This window comes from Eleutherodactylus coqui, chromosome 6 (genome assembly GCF_035609145.1).
Source record: "Eleutherodactylus coqui strain aEleCoq1 chromosome 6, aEleCoq1.hap1, whole genome shotgun sequence".
Lineage (NCBI taxonomy): Eukaryota > Metazoa > Chordata > Amphibia > Anura > Eleutherodactylidae > Eleutherodactylus > Eleutherodactylus coqui.
In genome coordinates this window covers 188,254,841-188,276,386 of record NC_089842.1, presented here as the reverse complement: position 1 = coordinate 188,276,386, position 21,546 = coordinate 188,254,841, and positions in this window count along the sequence as shown.

Genomic DNA, 21,546 nt, shown 5'->3' with positions numbered 1-21,546 from the left:
CTGATTGGCAGTATGTTTTGCTATGTATGAGTTCCTCTCAGTTATCAGTTCCTGCCCCTGCTCTCCCTGTCTCTCCTCTAGACTATATAGATCCTGGTAGAACGTTTGGAAGCTTTCTAGTATGCCGGCATTATGGTGAACCAACCCCTCTCCTGGTTTGTCAATTGCAAATATATACGACTGCTGTGTCCTGGGGTTCAGGGCTTTTGCTAATCCCTTTCCGCACTTATTCCCAAATTCATAGAACCACCCTTTTGATTTATCTCTCTGGCAGAGAGATGCTTGGTCTAATATGCGGAGTATTTCCATCCGCTTAGAGGATATCTCTGAGACGACATTATCTGTCGGCAGTAATTTATTGGTAGTCTCTAATTTATTGAGGTCCGCCATTAATTCCTCAAGCTTGGCAGTTCTGATTTTCTTAAGTCTCGCTCCATGTGCTATAAAAACTCCCCGCAAGACGCATTTAAGAGCCTCCCATTTAATAGGGGCTGGGGTGGGGTCCGTTTCGTGATTAGCTCTAAATTCGTCTAAGGTTTGCTGTATCTCCTGTTTACAAGCTGCGTTGTCCATTAGATTGTCGTTCAAACGCCAACTGAATGGCGCACTATCCCTCTTGCCTATCCCCAGGGAACCCCAGACTGGAGCATGGTCCGACCATATAAACGAACCCATTGTTGAGGAGGGGGATCTATCTAGCAACCCGTGTGAAATGTATAGATAATCTAACCTGTGATAGCTATTGTGTGCCCCTGAGCGGTAACTATAGTCTTTTTCCCCTGGATGTAGTGTCCTCCACATGTCTATCAGTCTGAGGTTTGCTAACTTTGTTCTGAGTTTGTGTGTGGATGTTGGGGAAGTCCCCGACTTACCCCCAGATGAATCTCGTGCTGGGTCCATGCTAAGATTAAAATCGCCTCCCAGGATGGTACTGGATCCGTCTGCGAAGTCCGCCAATGCCCCCAACATCCGGATGCCGAACTGCTGCTGACCCTGGTTGGGGAAGTAAGCATTTGCCACCGTTAAAACTTCGTTATGAACCAGTATCTTTATGAATACAAATCTCCCAGATTCGTCTACCTTTGAGGATAAGAGTTTGTGAGGTAGACTTTTATGGATAGCGATCCAGGTACCACCCGCCCTCTTAGTTGGGTGTGGGCTGTGAAACCATGTGGTATAATGCCGGTGCTTACATTTGGGGACTTTCGTTTCCTGAAAATGAGTTTCCTGTAGAAGGACTATCATTGTTTTTTCCTTGTGTAAGTGGTCAAGGATTTGCCCTCTCTTGGCCGGTTTATTCAGGCCCCTTGTGTTGTACGAACAGAATTTTAGGTCCGCCATCTAGGTTTGGAATGAGTGGCGTTTCTTACAAGTCGGTCTGAGAAGTTAGGTGGGTGGTTGGAGGGGGGGTGGGGAGGTATGGCAGAAAGAAGGGAAAATAAAAGATGGAGGTGTAGGGAGGAAAAGGGGGCCGCAAGGCGACCCCTGTGCAGCATTAGGCCGCTGCACGTGTAGAGTAGGTGAGCTACTGGCCTAACCTTTGCCAGTATGTGCACTAAGTGCATTTGGTCACCTAGGATGTGAGGCGTGGAGGGCTGGCTGTACGAGCTGCACCCTCCCGCGTCCCACCCCAGGCGTAATAGTTTTTAATAAGCAATAGGCGTCTGTTAACGGGCCTTGTTAGCTAACTCTTGAGGCACCTATGTTAATGTTAACATCCTCGCTATCTATATCAACATTTTAACAATAACTGAATAATTTCTTGCTCCACGGGTTTGGATTGGGAAGGTTCGGAGGTGCTTAGGTTGTTTCGTCTCCCCCCGGGCCACGACTTAAAGGGTGGCACAAAATAAAACAATGAGGGGAAGAACTTTGCTACTGTAAATGCTGAGCCGTAGCACGTATGGAAAGTTAATCAACTAGAAAGCAACCACTTCTTGTGACTCCCGTGGCGGGTGTTGTTTCAGTAGATTCTGAGGATCTTAAGTCAGGTAGTGTCCTTTGCTGATGTTCGCCTTTCTTGGCGTGATCTTGCTGGGATGGTTTGCCACTGTTCCTGAGCGGTGGGTGCTACTACTGTCGGTGTTTCAGGCCACTCTGGTAACGCTATCATTGGCAGGTTCAGTGTGCCTAGGAAGTTTGGTAAGTCCCCTAGTTTGCAAAACATGGCCGTCTTCTCGTCCTTCCTGGCCGTTAGGGAAAAGGGGAACCCCCATCTATATGGGATTCCTTGGTTTTTCAGGGCTGTTAGTAACGGTCTTAAGGCCCCTCTTAAGCGTAGGGTATGTCTAGCTAGGTCCTGCAGAAGCAGGATCGGTTTGCCTTTGTAGTTTAAGTCCCCCTTTTCTCTGGCTTTACGGAGAATAATATCCTTTATTTTAAAAAAGTGGATCCTGCAAATAACGTCTCTCGGCCTGTTGGGGTCCGTTGGCTTGGGGCCCAGGGCTCTATGAATGCGGTCGATATCAATATGGCGCTCTGCTGGATAGTCTATGAGCTGCTGGAAAAATGATTGCGCCCATGCTTCTAAATGTTGCCCTTCTACTTCTTCTGGCAGGCCGCGTATTCTTAAGTTATTCCTGCGGTTCCTGTTTTCCAGGTCGTCAATATGCATAATAATGCTTGTTATCTGATCAGCTTGTGCCTGTATAGCTTGCCTGTGTGTTTCTAAAATGGCTGCTGTACTTTCTTGTGTCTCCTCAACCTGCAGGATTCTATGGCCCAGGTGCTGCATGTCTGCGTGCATTTGTTCCATTACTTGCTTATTAGAGGCTTCCAGCCTCTGAAAAAGACTATCCAGCTCTGACCGTGTGGGGATGGCCATAATGCGACTTTTCCACCCTTCCTCTCCTTCTGTTGCTGGTGGGGTTCGCTCCCCTTTTTTTTGGGGGGTGGTGCTTGTGGTGTGGGATTCAGGGGTCTGCAGGGCCTGGGACCATGTTTTGGGGTTTTGGTTTTCCCCCTCCATATGTGTTGGGGCTAGGGGAGAGAGTGCGCTGTGTGGGATGTCTGGGCTGCTGCCCGCACTACTCACGCATCCCCTGCCCGGGGGGGGTGGTCGGCGGAGCTTCCCCTTCTGATTCCGCTTCACTCCTGTGTCCTTCTGGGTCCTTTTCTCTGCCTCCCGGCGGCCTGCTGCTGTTATGTCCCTCAGGTGAGGGCTTGCTGTGCCGCCGTTGCTTATCTCCTGCCGGGGCTGCGGCCGGCGCCGTGGTCTCCGGCTTCGGCGCTCCCGCTCTCGCGAGAGCGGGCGCCATCTTGGATTCTCCCGGCACCTCAGCCGGAGCGCCGAGAAAACGCTCCAGGGCGCCTTTCTTGTTGCTCGCCGCGGGACCGGAGGATCGCGGCTGCCTTCTCTGCATCCTCAGGCGTCCGTGGGTCTTTTTTGGTCACTGCTCGGTGCCTCAGAGCTGTCGACCGGGTGGTGGGCGCGGGAGCTCGCTCAGGGTGCGACTCACTCCTCCATAAGCCAGGACACGCCTCCAATTTTACTTTTATTCATCGTACAGTGAGTAACATTTCTCTGTGGAAGAAATATATACAATACATACCGACTAGACTAAACACATCGTCTTATCTGTTTTTACAGCATGGTTTAGTAATACAAACAGGTTCCCAAAGGAACACACAATGCACAATGTCATTAGTACATAAAAGGCAACGAATTTTAATTGTTAATAATTTTCCTTGTTCATGATGGAGAATAAACGTATCATTCATTTTCCTTCCTCATCAAGTAGAAAAAATGACGCATGGACTATTTTTTAAACTCCAAAATCTGGGAAATGATCGTAAAATTCCTCAGATCCTGAAGTTGGTATATGTAAATTTAAAAGAAAGGATTACTAAACATTTTCTTGTGACTGCAAACTTACGTCAAGCATGATCACACAGAGCAGTTCACAGAACAAAATGTATTTATATACAAGTCTTTAAGCACGTCGTCTTAGTAAAATGTACTATAATGCTAGACTACCACTATTTCCCAAAGCGTTCTAGCTTTAAATAGCATAGTGACATATGTTCCATATTTAAAACCCTAAAAAATATGAAATTGTAATTTTTTATGTGGATCACTATAAATATGTTCCTCTGTGTAAAGGGGTTGTGTGGGACCTGCCAGGGGTCCCTGCCAATCAGCTGAATCCCAGTACTGTTGTCAGTATGGACAGCGCAGGAAACAGAGAATGTGGTTTGTAATGCAGCATCCCAGTTTAGCAAAGCATTGAATTCAACTATGGACAGCTCGATCTACTTTCTGTACTGACAGACTTTTTTTTTTTTTGTTTGTTTGTTTTTTTGTAAACTCTTTTTTATTTGCATTTTCATAGATTACATACATGGGTGTACATTTCTACTTCCTCTGTCTTTGCGGTAACAACTTATACAAAAAGAGTTTCTCTAATAAACTTGTTTTCGTACAAACAAAAGGTTTTTATGCGTATTCTATTTTGTATAGAGATGAGCGAACGTACTCGTCCGAGCTTGATACTCCTTCGAGTATTAGCATGTTCGAGATGCTCGTTACTCGTGACGAGTACCACACGATGATCGAGTTACTTTCACTTTCATCTCTGAGACGTTAGCGCGCTTTTCTGGCCAATAGAAAGACAGGGAAGGCATTACAACTTCCCCCTGCGACATTCAAGCCCTATACCCCCCCCCTGCAGTGAGTGGCTGGCGAGATCAGGTGTCACCCGAGTATAAAAATCGGCCCCTTCCGCGGCTCGCCACAGATTTGTTCTGACATAGAGGAGGGAAAGTGCTGTTGGTGCCGGAGCTGCTATAGGGAGAGTGTTAGGAGTATTTTTGGCTTCAAGAACCCCAACGGTCCTTCTTAGGGCCACATCTAACCATGTGCAGTACTGTGGAGGCTGCTTTTTGCAGTGTTGCACTTTTTTTTTTTTTTGTATATCGGCCGTGCAGAGCATTGCGCCCTGCAGTAATTATACATACTCCAGGGCCAGTAGTGGTGGTGAGGCAGGGACAGAAGACATATATTGTGAGGCAGGGACAGAAGACATATATTGTGAGGCAGGGACAGAAGACATATATTTATTGAATATAGGCAGTGGGCCTTTCCAAAATGATTTGGGAAAAAAAATCTATTTGGGCTGCCTGTGACTGTCCTCAGTGTACTGGGTCTGTGCTGGGTGTAGTTGTCCTCCTAATTCATACGCAGCCAGCTAAGTGTTACAGCAGGCTTGCGCAAAATTATTTCCTGGCTCTGTGTTGGCTGTTAAATCACCGCTGTATTCCAGTCCACAGTGCAACAGTCTGCAGTTATTTTACATACTCCAGGGCCAGTAGTGGTGACGCAGGGACAGAAGACATATTTATTGAATATAGGCAGTGGGCCTTTCCAAAAACATTTGGGGAAAAAAATCTATTTGGGCTGCCTGTGACTGTCCTCAGTGTTCTGGGTCTGTGCTGGGTGTAGTTGTCCTCCTAATTCATACGCAGCCAGCTAAGTGTTACAGCAGGCTTGCGCAAAATTATTTCCTGGCGTTCCGTAAGCGAAGTCAGCCTCCAACCACAGGCCAATAAGCGGCACATTTAATTACAGCGTTCTGTTTCTGCACTACTGGTAATACACCATGCTGAGGGGTAGGGGTAGGCCTAGAGTACGTGGACGCGGGCGAGGACGCGGAGGCCCAAGTCAGGGTGTGGGCACAGGCCGAGCCAGTGCGGTGGCCAGGGGTAGAGGCAGGGCCAGACCGAATAATCCACCAACTGTTTCCCAAAGCGCTCCCTTGCGCCATGCCACCCTGCAGAGGTCAAGGTGCTCTACGGTGTGGCAGTTTTTCACAGAGACGCCTGACGACCGACGAACAGTGGTGTGCAACCTTTGTCGCGCCAAGATCAGCTGGGGAGCCACCACCACCAGCATGCGCAGGCATATGATGGCCAAGCACCCCACAAGGTGGGACGAAGGCCGTACACCGCCTCCGGTTTGCACCACTGCCTCTCCCCCTGTGCCCCAACCTGCCACTGAGATCCAACCCCCCTCTGAGGACACAGGCACTACCGTCTCCTGGCCTGCACCCACACCCTCACCTCTGCTGTCCTCGGCCCCATCCAGCAAAGTCTCTCAGCGCAGCGTCCAGACGTCGCTAGCGCCACTGTTTGAGCGCAAGCGCAAGTACGCCGCCACGCACCCGCACGCTCAAGCGTTAAACGTGCACATTGCCAAATTGATCAGCCTGGAGATGCTGCCGTATAGGCTTGTGGAAACTGAGGCTTTCAAAAGCATGATGGCGGCGGCGGCCCCGCGCTTCTCGGTTCCCAGTCGCCACTACTTTTCCCGATGTGCCGTCCCAGCCCTGCACGACCACGTCTCCTGCAACATTGTACGCGCCCTCACCAACGCGGTTACTGCCAAGGTCCACTTAACAACAGACACGTGGACAAGCACAGGCGGGCAGGGCCACTATATCTCCCTGACGGCACATTGGGTGAATTTAGTGGAGGCTGGGACAGAGTCAGAGCCTGGGACAGCTCACGTCCTACCCACCCCCAGAATTGCGGGCCCCAGCTCGGTGCTGGTATCTGCGGCGGTGTATGCTTCCTCCACTAAACCACCCTCCTCCTCCTCCGCAACCTCTGTCTCGCAATCAAGATGTGTGAGCAGCAGCACGTCGCCAGCAGTCGGTGTCGCGCGGCACGGCAGCACAGCGGTGGGCAAGCGTCAGCAGGCCATGCTGAAACTACTCAGCTTAGGAGAGAAGAGGCACACGGCCCACGAACTGCTGCAGGGTCTGACAGAGCAGACCGACCGCTGGCTTGCGCCGCTGAGCCTCCAACCAGGCATGGTCGTGTGTGACAACGGCCGTAACCTGGTGGCGGCTCTGCAGCTCGGCAGCCTCACGCACGTGCCATGCCTGGCCCATGTCTTTAATTTGGTGGTTCAGCGCTTTCTGAAAAGCTACCCACACTTGTCATACCCGCTCAGAAAGGTGCTCCGGGTCAGCGCACATTTCCGCAACTCCAAGACGGACGCTGCCAGCCTGCGGACCCTGCAACATCGGTTTAATCTGCCAGTGCACCGATTGCTGTGCGACGTGCCCACACGGTGGAACTCTACGCTCCACATGTTGGCCAGGCTCTATGAGCAGCGTAGAGCTATTGCGGAATACCAACTCCAACATGGGTGGCGTAGTGGGAGTCAGCCTCCTCAATTCTTTACAGAAGAGTGGGCCTGGTTGGCAGCCATCTGCCAGGTCCTTGGAAACTTTGAGGAGTCTACCCAGATGGTGTGCGGGGATGCTGCAATCATTAGCGTCACCATTCCTCTGCTATGCCTCTTGAGAAGTTCCCTGCAAAGCATAAAGGCAGACGCTTTGCACTCGGAAACGGAGGCGTGGGAAGACAGTATGTCGCTGGATAGTCAGAGCACCCTCATGTCTATATCTCAGCACGTTGAGGAGGAGGAGGAGGGGGAGGAGCATGAGGAGGAGGGGGAAGAGACAGCTTGGCCCACTGCTGAGGGTACACATGCTGCTTGCCTGTCATCCTTTCAGCGTGTATGGCCAGAGGAGGAGGAGGAGGAGGAGGAGGAGGATCCTGAAAGTGATCTTCCTAGTGAGGACAGCCATGTGTTGCGTATAGGTACCCTGGCACACATGGCTGACTTCATGTTAGGATGCCTTTCTCGTGACCCTCGCGTTACACGCATTCTGGCCACTACGGATTACTGGGTGTACACACTGCTCGACCCACGGTATAAGGAGAACCTTTCCACTCTCATTCCCGAAGAGGAAAGGGGTTCCAGAATGATGCTATACCACAGGGCGCTGGTGGACAAACTGATGGTAAACTTCCCATCCGACAGCGCTAGTGGCAGAAGGCGCAGTTCCGAGGGCCAGGTAGCAGGGGAGGCGCAGAGATCAGGCAGCATTTACAGCGCAGGCAGGGGAACATTCTCCAAGGCCTTTGCCAGCTTTATGGCTCCCCAGCAAGACTGTGTCACCGCTCCCCAGTCAAGGCTGAGTTGGCGGGAGCACTGTAAAAGGATGGTGAGGGAGTACGTAGCCGATCGCACGACCGTCCTCGGTGATGCCTCTGCCCCCTACAACTACTGGGTGTCGAAGCTGGACACGTGGCCTGAACTCGCGCTGTATGCCCTGGAGGTGCTTGCTTGTCCTGCGGCTAGCGTCTTGTCAGAGAGGGTGTTTAGTGCAGCTGGGGGAATCATCACGGATAAGCGTACCCGCCTGTCAACCGACAGTGCCGACAGGCTTACACTCATCAAGATGAACAAAGCCTGGATTTCCCCAGACTTCTCTTCTTCACCAGCGGACAGCAGCGATACCTAAGCAATACGTAGGCTGCACCCGCGGATGGAAGCATCGTTCTCTATCACCATCAAAAACGGGGACATTTTGCTTCATCAATCTGTGTATAATATTCCTCCTCCTCCTCCTGCTCCTCCTCCTGAAACCTCACATAATCACGCCGAATGGGCAATTTTTCTTAGGCCCACAAGGCTCAGTCATATAATTTTTGTAAACAATTTTTATACGTTTCAATGCTCATTAAAGCGTTGAAACTTTCACCTGAACCAATTTTTATTTTAACTGGGCTGCCTCCAGGCCTAGTTACCAATTAAGCCACATTAACCAAAGCGATTAATGGGTTTCACCTGCCCTCTTGGTTGGGCATGGGCAATTTTTCTCAGGTACATTAGTACTGTTGGTACACCAATTTTTGGGGGCCCTCGCCTACAGTGTAATCCAATTAATTTTTAGCCCACCTGCATTACAGCTGACGTTACATCAGCTGTGTTGGGCACTGCAATGGGATATATTTATGTACCGCCGGTGGATTCCAGGGAGCCACCCATGCCGTGGGTCCACACGGAGTTGTAACTGCATGTGTCCACTTCTAAAGAACCCCAGTCTGACTGGGGCATGCAGTGTGGGCCGAAGCCCACTTGCATTAAACATGACATTACCTCAGCTGTGATGGGCACTGCAATGGGATACATTAATGTACAGCCGGTGGGTTCCAGGGAGCCACCCATGCTGTGGGTGCACACGGAATTCCCATTGCGGAGTTGTACCTGCCTGTGACTATTTATAAAAAAACGCGGTCTGACTGGGGCATGCAGACACCTTGACAGAATGAATAGTGTGTGGCACATAGGTTCCCCATTGCTATGCCCACGTGTGCAGCTCCTGATGGCGGTGGCACAGGATTATATTTCTCATTGCTTCTGTACAGCATTGTGGGCTATCGCCCCGCCCCTTTTAAGGAGGGTCGCTGCCTAGCCGTGCCAACCCTCTGCAGTGTGTGCCTGCGGTTCCTCCTCATGGCAGACGCACTTATAAATAGACATGAGGGTGGTGTGGCATGAGTGCAGCTGAAGACTGCGCAGGGACACTTTGGTGTGCGCTGTGGACACTGCATCGTGCGGGGGGGGGGGGGGGGTTGGGCAGCATGTAACCCAGGAGAAGTGGCAGCGGAGTGTCATGCAGGCAGTGATTGTGCTTTGTTGGAGGTAGTGTGGTGCTTAGCTAAGGTATGCATTGCTAATGAGGGCTTTTCAGAAGTAAAAGTTGTTGGGGGGGCCCACTCTTGCCGCTATTGTGGCTTAATAGTGGGACCTGGGAACTTGAGATGCAGCCCAACATGTAGCCCCTCGCCTGCCCTATCCGTTGCTGTGTCATTCCCATCACTTTCTTGAATTGCCCAGATTTTCACAAATGAAAACCTTAGCGAGCATCGGCGATATACAAAAATGCTCGGGTCGCCCATTGACTTCAATGGGGTTCGTTACTCGAAACGAACCCTCGAGCATCGCGATAATTTCGTCCCGAGTAACGAGCACCCGAGCATTTTGGTGCTCGCTCATCTCTAATTTTGTATTCTTACTGATAATTCAGATTTATCTCATTCCCATGTATAATCTTTTCCTTTTTCTTTATGATCTCCTTTTCTTGTCTTATAGCTTTTATAAAAAAAAACAAAAAAAAATTTAAATATTAAAATATTGAACTGAAATATTGAACTGTTGGGACTCGTTGACGGTGTGCAATTTTCCCTGACGTTTATCTTTCTTTAATCTAGATCTTTTGTGGACGGCTTCTCTCATGACATCTCTAATACTCCTAATCTGTTCATATCTTTCTGGCTGTAATACCATGTAGTGTTAGTGAATTGCATCATGCATTCCTTGATTTCGTTGGGGTCGAGGAATTTCTCGATGAATTCCCTCCATTTCTCAAAAAACGTTTTGGCTTGAGATTCCACCTTGCGTTCTATTTCAATTCTTTGGATTTTAAGGAGGTGTTTTATTTGCTGTATGACCTCTCCTACTCCCGGTGGGTCACTTTGTAGCCAATTATTGAGTAAGCATCTTTTGCTAATCAGAAGTATGGTGTGGGATATTGTAGTTTTTTTTGTCTGGTTTGGCATTATATGTAGTATGAATGTTTGTGGTGTAAGTTGTAGAGGCTGGGGTTGCCCGCCTACTTCTTGTATCAGTTTTTGGATCTCTGCCCAGAATGTTTTAATTTTTGGGCAGGGCCAAATGACATGCAGGAAGTTAGACTTGGGTGCCGCACATCTCGGGCACGCCTGTAGTCTCGTCGGACCGTTGGAGTTTTGGGGTTTGTCAAATCCGTATATTGCCCTGTGTATTATTTTGAAATAGGTTTCCCTCCACCTTTCGTTTAGTATCGCTTTTCTTACTGAGTTCCAGCCTTCAACTATTCCCTCTTGTAAGTCAGGGTCATGTAATTCACGGGTCCATGATTTAAATATGCTCGAGCTCTTGTCTTTCCCCCCTACTTCCCTGATCCTAGCGTATATTGTAGAAATTGAGTTTCTATAGGCATGGTTGTTGGCAAGAGTGTCTATGGGATTAGTAGTTGCCTCTTTTGAACTGACAGACTATTGATGACCTATCAGAACTGCTGTGTTTCCCTGAAAAAAGCCCTACCATGATTTTTTGCGATTTTTGGGGAGGCTTGAAATATAAGCTCGAAAATAAGCCCTAGCTAGCTCATTAAAAAAAAAAAGCAATACATTACCTAGCAGGCGCGTTCCAGGTTTCTCACACTGCTCTCCAGAGCTCCAGAGTCCCACAGTCCTCCGCTGCTCATAGAACATCACTTCCTGGTTATGGGATTCATAAATCCCGCCTCCAAGAAGCGATGGCTGTGATTGGTTCATTGAGCGCTGCATTGATTAACTGAGCAGTGGTCGAAGAACCAATCACAGCCACCACATTAGTTCATTGAACGCTGCATTAACTGGCTAAGCAGCGATTGAAGAACCAATCAATAGCCGTGGCATTGCGGAGGTGGAATTTATGAATTGACTGAGCCATGATGTTCTATGAGCGTCTGAGGACTGCGGGACTCCAGAGAAGAGCGTGAGGGACCCAGACCACGCCTGCTAGGTAAGTATAAAACATTTTCTGAGAATAAAAGCAAGTGTCTCGTTTGGGGCAAAAAATTTACATAATACAGGGTCTTATTTTCAGGTACACGCAGTAATAAGAGGATCATAAAAGTCTATGGTGAGCCAAGTCTAGTTCTGATGAACAGCGGAGCACCATATGTTGGATAAAAATAGTTCATGTCGGGTTTTTAAAATATGCATGCATTTTATTCACCCCATGTGAATACATTCATATTAACATTAACGCCATATTACGGACAGCAATATATGGTTGGAATACTAATGAAAAATTTGCTTGTGTGAAAGCAGCCACAGAGGCAGAGAAGCCTTTTAGAGTCAAGGCCTACATAGGGATGAAGAATCACCACTTGATAGTCAATGAGATTTGAGGGAATAATTTGGCCGGTGTGCAGTAGCAGGGTCTTTTGGTAGGACTCTTGTGAAATGTCAGAGATAGGAGGTTGCAACATTGTTCTTGTTGTTTTAGCCTGTTCAGTTAAATTTTGCAATGTTTAACTTTTCCACTCTCCGGTGGTTGCAAGGTTTACTATTACAGCTCATGAATATGGCAATGCTACTGCAGCGTCCGAGCAGAGGGCCTTTAGCATAGGAGACAGCGGGGTAGAGATTGGGCCTTGCCACAGGTCTCTAACATCTCCTATCCTGAGGGTAGCAAGAGGACATGTCCAAGGAACCGAGGGCAGGCCATTAAATGGGGGTAACCCAACTTTGGTTTACATTCAGTCTTTGTCACGGGTGACGCCACCGCTCTGTCCTCTGCAGTGAAGTCAGCAGCTGTAATAAGAGTCCACACACAGAGAGTTGACTTTTCAAGGCTGAACGGGGAACGTCGGTAAAGCCTGTTTACTTGAAGAATAACTTGATTGACAGTCCAAAACAATTTACATCCACCATCAGGACATTAGTGCAGGAGGATTTGTGGTGTGACAAGGAGGAATCACGAGATGACAGATAAATTCACAAGCTAAGTTATCTGCGGGGTTCTGTTCCTGGTCACTCTTCTTCTCTTTTTCCAACTCTCTACCGATACACACTCACGTTCAAGGATCTGCACTCAGCGCTGCATTGTGGGCTCTTGCATACTTGCGCTTCTGCTAGTCTTCAGCATACAGGCCTGGGTAGATTGGGCCCAGGACACACACATAGCAATCGTTCTGCTTCCTCCATCTTCACTAAACACAGACTGAAAATGTCTGTGTGCAGGCAGGTTCTCCAACTCACACTCCAAGCAGAGATATATTATATCTCAAGGTCACATGACATACAACAAGATACATTTTCCAGCCATAACCCAGACAGTAACCTATTCAGTCCTGCAGCTATGCAATACACATCAAATGCACTCGCATAGAAGACACTGACAATACATAAGCACAAGACATACATAGATCCTTCAGAAATGTCTAGAAACTTCTCTACACTAACTTCTGTACACTATACTAAGGCTCCAGTACTGTAACACAGCGCACATAGTGTACTTTTGGATGCCTCCAATTTCATACAGAGGTTTTATTCTATCAGGTTGCATGTAGGATGGGGACCCCTTGCTGACTGGTGGTAGTCTCATTGCTGAGACCTGCACAGATCCTGAGAACAGGAATCCACTCTCCTGTCACTGTAAATGGAGCACTGGTTGAGCATGCACAGTCAGTGCTTTATTCATTTCAATGAAGCTGGCGTAAATAGCCAAGCAAGACCCTCTCTGGTATCTCCACAGTCCCACTGAAAATGAATAGAGTGCTAGTGCGTTTGTGTGACCAGCAATGCATTCAGTCTCCTGCTCACTACTGGGGGTGCAGCAACCCTGCAGTGAGGAGGACACGGGACGCTGTTCTCAAGATCGTTAGGGATCTCAGCAGTGAGACCCCCACCAATCAGTAAGTTATCCTTTATCCTGTGGATATGGGATAACTTGCAATTGTGGTAAATTCCCTTTAAAGGCAATGTCTAGGTCTGAACACTATTTTACAATTTATGTATATAGTCCACATAAAAAGGTGACTAAAGGCCCTTTTACACATAACGAGTGTCGGGCAAACGATGCCCAACACTCGTTCCTGTGTATACTTTCTTCCCTGCTGTTACACAAAAGCGAGTATCGCTGGATCACTCACAGTGCGGCCAGCAGGGAGGCGGAAGGCTGGAGGAGAGTTTTCTCGGGATTTTAAGCATGCTTAAAACTGAATGACTGGACGATTCTCATCCATTCATTCAGTTTCTGTATGCTTTTACATGGGATGATTATTGTTCAAAATCCTGTGGAGCTAGAACAAACAGAACAATAATCGTCCCATGTAAAAGGGCCTTAAGTTTGTAAGTGCATTCAGTTACAGTCAAACCTCTAGTTTCTGTTCAAAAGTATTTTATTCGCATAGTTTCAGATATACAAGCATACATTTGTCAATTGCATAATAAGTTGGAATGATACGTACGGTAGTTGTATTGACATATGTAAATAAATTCTTTTCACTTTTGAGAGTTCTGCTATGCGTCTTTTTCCTTTTTTTTGGGGCAGATATATACTGTCTATATCTAACTAAACTTGTACTGCAACACAAACATAACTGACGGACTGAGACCATGCCTTCTTTATGCCCGAATTCTGTCCAGGTCTTAAATAGTTCCCCTACAAACGGAGATATGTCGGGGATCTCTTTTATGAGTCTGGGTGGGATCCACACTGTTCCCCGGAGGGTCCCCGGGACCAGAGAATGTTCCGCAGTGACCCAAAGTTTGTGGCTGTTCTCTTTGAGTAGGTCTAGCACACAATTTGTGAGAGAGGCTTTATAGTAGAGATTGAAATTGGGCAAGCTCAGACCCCCTTTCTCATTTTGTCTGGTGAGGAGTGAGTAGCGTAGGCGTGGCTTCTTTCCCCTCCAGACAAACGCCGTGATGAGGGTCCGGAGGCGTTTTAGATAGTAATTTGGGAGTTTCACCGGGACCGTCTGGCATATATAAAGAAATTTTGGGAGAGAGTCCATTTTGATTACGTTGACTCTGCCACTCCAGGACAGAAACAGGGAGTTCCATTTGTTAAGATCCCTTTCTAGTTCCGACAGGAATGGAAGGAAGTTCAGTTTAAAGGTCTGCGTTGTGTCTGCTGGGAGCTGGATGCCCAGGTATTTTATAGAGGGCTGTTTCCATCTGAATGGGAATTGCGCCTCCAGCTGTGATGCCTCGGCCTGCGGCAGCGTCATGTTCAGGATCTCTGATTTTTGGGCGTTTACTTTGTAGTTGCTTACTCTACCGAAACGTTTGAACTCTTGAAGGATTACGGGTAGTCCTATGCGCGGATTGGACAGATATAGTAGCAGGTCGTCTGCGAACAGGGCCATCTTATGCTCAACTTTCCCAGTCATGATCCCCCTGACTGAGACATTTTGACAGATCGCGTTAGCTAGCGTTTCCATCGTTAGAACGTATAGAAACGGGGAGAGGGGGCAGCCCTGCCTGGTCCCATTTGTTATTTGGAAGGCGTCCGACAGGGATCCATTTACCCGAATCCTGGCTGTGGGGTTTCGGTATAGGGCCATGATTCGGTCTTTTGTCCTCGGGCCTACCCCTATTTTATCTAGTGTGGTCGCGAGAAAGAGCCAGCTGACCCTGTCGAACGCCTTCTCTGCGACGACTGCCAGGAGGCATAGCGGGTCGCCCCTGTCCCTTGCTCTGGCAATCAATGAGAGGGATCGGACCGTATTGTCCCTAGCCTCTCGGCCGGGGACAAACCCCACTTGCTCCCCATGTATCAGCAACGGTATGGTATTTTGAAGACGTGTGGCTATCAATTTAGCGAATAACTTTATATCTATGTTAAGAAGTGATATGGGTCTATAGCTGCCACAGACCGAGGCATCCTTCCCTGGTTTTGGAAAAACTGAGATGTGGGCCATTAAGGAGTGTGTCGGGAATGGGCACCCTTGTTCCACCGCATTGAAAGCTTTAAGAATTAAAGGGGAGATTTCTCCTCTGAAGATTTTGTAAAATCTGGCTGTAAAGCCATCGGGGCCGGGGCATTTGCCCACTTTCAGCTCTTTGATGATTTTTGTGAGCTCCTCCTCACCAAAATCTTCATCGTCCAGGTCCGTTGCCTCCTCAGCTGTCATTCTTTTGGGGGCGTTTGAGGTTAAATAGGCCTCAATCTCGCCATCTAGTCCCTGGGCATCGGACTGCGTTTGGTCTCTGATGTTATATAATTTAGAGTAATATTTTTTGAATTCTTCTAAAATGTCTGTTGTGGCATGCACGTGCCCTCTGCCCTCAACCTTTAATTTGGTGATGTGAGCGGGGGAAGTTCTAGGGTGGAGGGCCTTGGCCAACCAGCTTCCACATTTGTCCGCATATTCGAATGTCCCTCTACGTAGCTTATCTCTGTATGCTAGTGAACGTTGGTCCAGGATTTTGAGTATTTGCTGCCAAACGGTGGAGATTTCGGCTTTAAGCACTTCACTTTGGGATTTTTTTGTTGGCTTCTTCTTTGTTTTGCAAGTTTGAAATAAGTATGCGTAGTTTCGTCTAGTTTTCTTTTTTAAGTCTCGAGCCATGTGAAATTAAGATTCCCCGGACCACACATTTTAATGCTTCCCATTGGACGGGGGCGGACATTTGGTCACTCTGGTGATCCGCTATGAATCCAGTGATTGCTTCCTTAATGTCTGAGACACAAAGGGAGTCACGGAGCAAGTTATCGTTAAGTCTCCACGAGGTGATCCCCGTGCGAGTCGGCCGCACCAAAACCCCGCCCCCCGTAAACTGGGGTGTGGTCTGACCAGATAAAGTCGCCCAGGGAGCACCTCGGGGAGCCGTCCAGCAGTCCCTGTGAAACCAGGAGCATGTCTATTCATGTGTATGTATTGTGAACTGTTGAGTGAAATGTGTAGTCCCTGGTCCCCGGGTGAAGGATCCTCCACAGATCCACTAAATGTAGGGCGTTTAATGTTTTTTTAAGTCGCTGTAGGGCTGATCGGGGTACAGAGGTCCTACCTGATGAAGAGTCTAATTCTGGGTTCAGTACCAGGCTCCAGTCCCCGCCCTGGATGATTTTGGATCCACTGGCGAAATCGGCCAAGTTCTTTAGGATCTTGATAGCAGCTGGCACTTGTTCCTGGTTGGGAAGATAAACATTAGCCAGAGTATACAACATGTTGGACATTTCTAATTTTAGGAAGATGTATCTGCCCTCCTGGTCTGTTGCAGAATCTATTACGCTATATCTAAGGTTTCTGTGCAGGGCGATAGACACCCCTCCCGCCTTCTTCGTGGGATGTGGGCTATGGAACCATGTGGGGAATAATTTGGAGCCACAAGATGGAACATTGTCTGCCTTAAAGTGGGTTTCCTGAATTCTTTTCTTGTGGAGGTGGTAAAGTATCTGGCTCCTCTTCTGGGGGATGTTTAGGCCCTTGGCGTTGTAGGTACTAAATGTCAGCTCGGCCATAGTAGTCTTCGGTGTTGTGGCGCCAACTCGTGTAGACCCCACCACCCTCCACGTTGGGGGGAGATTTGGGAAAGGGGGGCAGGAGAGACACATGATGTAAATCAAGCAAGAACAAAAACAACAATAAGAACAAATAATTCGTATCAAACTGGTGTACTATCATTTCCCGATAGTTTGCGAGGGCTATCTGTGCCATCGCTTTAAACTATAGTGGCGAGAACTAACACACTTGCGAGCTTTCGCTCCTTCCCCCTATGGCATCAAACATTTTGTAATGCGTTTGGTTTCCAAAAATCTCCCCGAACCCCAAGGTAGTCCCGGTCTCGTCGGCCCCTATGCTTCCCTCTGCTGGACTCACGCACGGGCACTAAATGTTCTTTTCAGATTGGTTTCATCGACTTGGGCTTCTGTGAATCTCGCATCTCCCCAGATCTCTCTCTGCATCGTCTTGATCTGCGTTCTACTGTTTGCCATTCGGGTCTTTAAGGGGGGGGGGGGGGGGGAGAGGATGATGTGGGCCACTCCGGCAAAGACACGAGTGGCAGCTCGAAGGTCCCGAGGAAGTTGGGCAAGTCGCCGAGGCTTTGGAATGTGGCTGATTTGCCTCCTTTGTTGGCATGGAGTTGAAATGGGAATCCCCACCGGTAGACGATTTCTTCTTCCCGCAGTAGCGAGAGTAGGGGCTTCAGTGCTTTTCTCAGCTGGAGAGTGCATCGTGATAGGTCTGTTAAAGGAGATGTCTCGAGGAAGCAGTGAATTTTTTTTTTTGCCCAGTCCCCCTAATTAAACATACATTACTAATTACCCCTGTAAATTACTTTCCTAGCTGGTTTCTACTTACCGTTCCAGTGTTTCAGCAACTTATAAAACTTTTTCCCAAGATGGCCGCCAGCTCTTTTCGCATCGCTTGCTGTAGCCCGACGTGCGCGCTCCCGAGACGCTACCAGCTGTGTCTCCATGGCAACCAGACGCCCCGCAGCCGCCGACCGGACCCCTGGAGTGAACACGGCCGACCTGTCACCCACCGCCAGGCAGAAGGTAACCGGCGCAGCCCCCCCCCCCCATCACAGCGGCAGCCCCCCCGGCCCAGCGACAGCCCCCCCCCCCCCGGCCCAGCGCTAGTTCCCCCATCACAGCGGCAGCCCCCCCGGCCCAGCGACAGCCCCCCCCCCGGCCCAGCGCTAGTTCCCCCGGCGCAGCGACAGCCCCCCCCATCACAGCGGCAGCCCCCTCGGCCTAGCGCTAGTTCCCCCATCACAGCGGCAGCCCCCCCGGCGCAGCGACAGCCCCCCCATCACAGCGGCAGCCCCCCCGGCCTAGCGCTAGTTCCCCCATCACAGCGGCAGCCCCCCCGGCGCAGCGACAGCCCCCCCCATCACAGCGGCAGCCCCCCCGGCCTAGCGCTAGTTCCCCCATCACAGCGGCAGCCCCCCCGGCGCAGCGACAGCCCCCCCATCACAGCGGCAGCCCCCCCGGCCTAGCGCTAGTTCCCCCATCACAGCGGCAGCCCCCCCGGCGCAGCGACAGCCCCCCCCATCACAGCGGCAGCCCCCCCGGCCTAGCGCTAGTTCCCCCATCACAGCGGCAGCCCCCCCCCCCCCCGGCCCAGCGCTAGTTCCCCCGGCGCAGCGACAGCCCCCCCCCCCCCCGGCGCAGCCCGGCGCAGCGGCAGCCCCCCCGGCCCATCACTTACCAGGACAGCTGGACGGCGGGACAGCTGGGCGGCTTCTCCGGACAGCTCGGCAGCTCTGCACCTTCCTCTAACAGAGGAAGGTACAGAATGGCCGCTCCAGCGCGCTCCCGAGCAGTGACAGCTCGTCTGCGCATGCGCAGAAGAGCTGTAGCGGGGAGTACACTGAAGCGGCTCGTGCTGAATGGAGAAGACCGGACTGCGCAAGCGCGTCTAAAAAAGCAAGCTGCCGGCGAATTTAGACGGAACCATGGAGACGAGGACGCTAGCAACGGAGCAGGTAAGTGGAATAACTTCTGTATGGCTCATATTTAATGCACGATGTATATTACAAAGTGCTTTAATATGGCCATACGGAAGTGTATAACCCCACTTTGTTTCGCGAGACCACCCCTTTAAGACCATTAGCGGAGCTCCCCTGTATGTCAGATCGTCTTCTTTTCTGGCTTGGCGGAGCATTTGTTCCTTTAGGTTGTAAAAGTGCACTCTGCATATGATGTCTCTCGGTCTGTTCGGGTCGGTGGGTTTGGGTCCCAGCGACCGATGGATTCTGTCTATTTCTATTTCTGCGTCTGGGGGTCGCTGTAGCAAGTTATTAAAGAACACTCTCGCCCATTTCCTCAGCTGAGTGTGAGGGTATATATATATATATTGCCATATGTGTTTTTTATGCTTTTATACCTATATGCAAGTTTTATTCAATTCCAAATGAAAAAAACTTATATGTCGCCTTACATCAGATATTTCAAGAGAGATGTTCTAGAAATTCAGAGAAAACCACCGAACCAGACATGAAGGACGCATGTACTTGGCTGTTTTCCCAGAAGCCCATATCAAGATGTTCAAATGTACATAACTTTCACTGTCTTAGGCCGAAATCCGGACTTCTTAGAATAGAATGGGTGATTCTTTGTACTGGAGTTAATTGAATACGTGATTTTCTGTACGTAAGCCAGAGGCGCCAGTATCAAGATAATGACTGTTATATGATTTTCACTGTCTCAGTCCGCAAATCCGGACTGCCCATATATGGTTATGAGCCCATCACCCCGTGTTGGTGAGGGGACAAAGGGTATAAGATCTCATGTAATCTGTAATAAACGACGTCGACGTGGGCACAGCTGAGAGCCATGTCCCGTGTGAGAAACTATACCAGACCTCTGTGTGGTGTCTCTTCTTACGGCCGGCAACAGGGCAAGTGGGGTGGGCCCGATTGGTGTTGCACTTAGAATTTTAACCCTCATAAATGGCGCCCGAACGTGCGGCGGTAAAATCGGAGCTTACAGCGCAATTCACCCGGATCCACGCTACTGAGAAACCGTCCTACTGCAAACCGAGCCTGATCAACTCACTTACAACTCCAGGTAAGACAAACATATATTTATGTTGTGTTTTACACTGCGAGTCTTGCAGCAGGACTGACTATCTGTGGTTTGTGACCGGACGGGTTGGGTTAAGAGTTCTACACGGTAACTCGTGTGGGCTCCGGGTTTGCCGTCATGGACCACTGACCGTGATATGCGCACCAATGGCTCACCCAGAAACTAGTCTGTAGTCTATTTGTTGTTGAAGTCCGTAGCGTTTTAGCGATAGTGGAGATTGTTTGATTGTTTGTTGTATCTGCAGAATTTTTTCTTCTCTTACTTTTTATTTTGTCTCACAGACGAAGGAACCCTCCGTTTGAGTTTATTTAGTTGTTAATGGTTTAGAGGAGAGGGAAGCACTCTGTAAGACAGGTCCCATTGACGAAGGAACCCTCCGTTTTAGTGTAGTTTAGTTGTTGATGGTTTAGCTGAGGAGAGGGATGTACTCTTTGGGACTGGTTCCATAAGAAGAAGATGCCTTCGGTTGTATTGCCATATATAAGGGGCTGACAATTCGGGTCAGAAGGATTCACTCTATGGAGCGTGTTATTTTTATTATTGTTGATGTTCTAATATGCGTAAGATCTTATTAAAGAAGACAGAGCCCCTCAAGGGCTGCCGCCGTGTGGATGAATCTGTAAAATGTAAGAAAACTCTAATGAAAATGTGTGACACCGACCCGCATGGCAGATTACAAAATGGTGTCTGGGGGGAGGTCTTTAGGACCCAGAGGTGCCTTGAAAGACCAAGGTTTGCTAGGAGGAGAGAGAGAGACAGTCAGAGTAAGTTAGGTATATACACATTATTTGTTTAAGAAAGTATCCGTAAGTGAAATGTTGAAAAGTACAGTAAGTGATCAAGAGGGCGTCAGGAGAGTGTCTATTGAAGGTTATATTGGCAGTTAGGTAGGGGAGAAAGTGCTGAAGGAGCAAGAAAGTCGATAAGTAAGTTACAATGCACGTGATTTGTTGGTAAAGAGAGATGGAAATGTGTATAATACAAGATAGATAATAGATAATATGTATAATCCATACTAGGTGGATGTATATGTGTATATATATATATACTGTAAGTGCAAATAGTTAACTGAGCTTGCTTTTAGATGAGAAAGATTAACTGAGCTTGCTTGTAGGGGAGAAGAGGCTTGTTGACATGTAGCTGCAACTCTGTGTAGCCTTCCAAGGTCAGGAAGATAAGAGCGAGAGAGAAAATGCAATAACATCCTTGGTTAATATCTTGGCTTGCTTGCAATGAATTGAAATGAATTTAATTAGTTATACTATCTTAGTAGGCAGGGAAATATAGTAATTTCTAATGTATATTCTTACTTATACAGGGGTTGAAAATGAATGTTGCAAGGTCCCAGGATATGTGTTAATTATGATTTCAAAATGCAGGCAATAGTTTAAGCTAAAACTTATTCAGCCTGTGTTTTATATTCGCGGAGAGATAACAGTCAGGGTCACAAGGGGTGCTGAAAAATACCCAGAGAAACTAAATACTTCAGCGTTTAATACAGCATATAATAGCTTCAGTAGATAAGAAATATAGAATATTTCAGTCACTCAGCAAACTTTTCACATAATTTGTCATAAATAGCGCTCATTCACAATCTCATCTCAATAGAATCA